The sequence below is a fragment of the Macrobrachium nipponense genome, chromosome 31 (assembly GCF_015104395.2).
Source record: "Macrobrachium nipponense isolate FS-2020 chromosome 31, ASM1510439v2, whole genome shotgun sequence".
In the NCBI taxonomy this organism is placed as follows: domain Eukaryota; kingdom Metazoa; phylum Arthropoda; class Malacostraca; order Decapoda; family Palaemonidae; genus Macrobrachium; species Macrobrachium nipponense.
The window spans coordinates 25,275,897-25,278,640 of NC_061093.1; the positions used below are offsets into that span (position 1 = coordinate 25,275,897).

Consider the following 2,744-nt stretch of genomic DNA (forward strand, 5'->3'; position numbering starts at 1 on the left):
CCCAACAAGAACAACAACAATAAGAACAACAATAACAACAGCAACAATAAGAACAACAACAAAGTTGTTTGTGGGCTTACTCCTCGAGTAAGCCAAAAATATTTCTTATCATGTTCTGGCAGTTCTCAGAGAGTACCATAGCGTGAAAAAACTTGCATAACAAGTGAAAGTGGAATGCCTCATAATTTGTCTCTTAGCAAAAAATAAAATATTTGATATACGGAATCATTTTTGTTAAGTAATGTCATGTCGAAAATAAAAAGAAAAAGGGTTCTGAAAACTGACCAAATTAAATCTTGCCAAATCAACACTGCAGCGAGTCAGAATTTGACTGAAAACAAAAATTGTATTTGTTAAACACAGAATGGAATTACATTATATGAGTCTTTCGGATCCGAAGATGTAAAAATATGTTGTCTTTTCCTTAAACCTTTAGACGTGAATTACGGTGTCGGCTTCCTAAACCTTCAGATCTAAAACTAAGTTGTCTTTTCCTTAAACCTTAAGACGTGTGAGAGCGTTTTCGCTTTCCTACAACTTAAAACTTAAATGTACGTTGTCACTTTCCGAAACATAAGGATGACCCCTGGCTTCACAGGAAGCTTTTGTTAGGGCTACAGAAGCCACGTTAAGGGAGGGTCCCTCAGTCTAACCCTCGTCCCGGGGTTCCCTTGATTTCTCAACAAAATCATGAAGAAAAATCGTTCTGTACAACATCCAGTTTATCATTTTTACCAACAAAATTTCAGTCAAGTTTTTCTCCCACGAATAACAGGAGCTGAATTTGCTATAACTGCTGGATTTAGGAACGTACTACTGGCATACGTGTTTACACAGTCAAGATGAATAACCGTAATAATGATTTACTATGACCTCGCGAAGAAAACTATTCAGTCTAACAAGAGCGTCTCTGGCAGTCCTCCATCTTCATTCTCCCCAAAAGCCGAGATGCCTGAAGACATCTCCATCAAACTTTATAAGAACAAATGGATGCATAGATATTGACGAAAAAGAAGCAGTAGTACTTACTTATGCACTTGGTATTTTTCCATTCCATCTTCCCTTGACGCAGGTTGCGAATTTGTCCCCCTCGAACATTGTGTAGCCTTTGCGACACTTGAACTTGGCCACTCGGCCTCTTGATTTGATTCTCACCTTCCCATTCTCGATTCCTATAACGGGGCATTTCCTCGGCGGATTGGCTGCAAGGAAAAGAAAAGAAGAAAATCATCATAGGGGTTCGCTTTTCGAATATGTAGATGAGTTTGGTAAAGAAAGGGTGGGGGGAGGGGGGGTGGGGAGGGTTCTAAAATGTATTATTCTTGGACTCTGTAGCTGGACAAAAATAAAGCAAAAACAGGGAAAATCTTGATGGGTTTTAGAAGACAGTCTGAAAAGAAGATAAAAATGCCATGTGAGATTTAGTTAATGTTTTAGAAATTAAACCTTCATTTGAAACACACAACACATACACACATATATATAGTATATACAGAATGTATATACATATATATACATATAAAAATATAACCTAGAAAAGAAAAAGAACGAACAAAATTATTTCCCACGAACAGTAACACAATATTCCTGATTCTGTCCTGCCAAGTTTCTTTCACCAAGAAAGGAACCAACGATGTCGAGAGCCGTTTGACAATCAAAAGAGAAATTTTGTTTCTGGCAAGAGTATCCCTCAGTATTTCTTTTATGGTTCGGCTTTACTTGTCTTATTCTTATTCTTGCTTCTTCAGAGGCAAAGTTACTGATATTTTGCCTTTTTACTTTACTTTCCCTAAAGTTGAGGCATACGATTTTAGGGAAAAGAAAGGGAATTAAAATATAATCTCCTCCGGTCAATGCATTACGGATATATGAAAAAATATATGAAATTAAAATTTATCTGGAAATAAATATTCCTTCTGCTACTAACCATACTTTACTTTACTAAAATTGTTTTCCTTTCTTCAGATTTCGAGTATTCAAAACGCAATCACAATCATAAGAAACGACGTTACCAAACACCTGAATAATAACTGTCAACACCGCATTTAAGCAAATCAAATCAAAGCCACCCAATAAAAGGAAAAACGTGAAAGCTGTCTGTACTCAAGATATAGATCAACCTATTTCTTATACTTTTCTATATACCATCACTATCTCCACACAGACATAATCTGATTAGAAGACTGTTCCACCATGTCTACCGATTCATGTGTGAAATCTTCACTACATCACGGCCCCCTTCCCTCCCCATATTTTCGAGGAAGTTTGTCCCTTATCCCTACAGAGCACAACCTTTCCTCCTTCATATATATGCAGACCTTGCCACCCAATTTTTTACAGGAAACATCCCCGCTCTTCCTTAGTTTTCCCGGTTTTATGGCGATGGCACCTCGCTTTTCTCGAAGACTTTCGCAGTTTCCCCATTTCTTGAACTGTTTTTAGGAGACTTTCGTGTGCCTCCCACTTTGTTCCAGCGTAGACCAACTTAAACGACCTCCTCTGGGCGCATTCTCTTAAGCACGATTGCATTTGTATGCTCTTTTTTTTTTTTTTTTTTTTTTTGTTTTTTTTTTTTTTTTTTTTTTTTTTCGTCGCTCCCTTTTCACTGGATTATCTTGCATTTGGAACTACATGTTCTGTTTTAAATGGTTTCATTCATCGCTGTGTCAAAAATGAATGACAGTTCCATGAGAGACGAGACATACTCCAAACGATTCGACAAAACAAATCTACATAATGACACA

The 2,744-nt window shown here is 37.1% G+C and overlaps 1 long non-coding RNA gene across 2 annotated transcripts in view; it reads right to left on the reverse strand.

Moving 5' to 3' along the window:
* Positions 1-1,045: 1,045 nt before the first annotated feature.
* The window catches only part of LOC135206697 (uncharacterized), a 129,799-nt gene continuing 128,100 nt past the window's right edge, over positions 1,046-2,744 (reverse strand). For both annotated transcript variants that reach the window (XR_010312816.1, XR_010312817.1), the window contains exon 3: positions 1,046-1,202. This is a non-coding gene — a long non-coding RNA (uncharacterized LOC135206697). The remainder of the gene's footprint in view (positions 1,203-2,744) is intronic.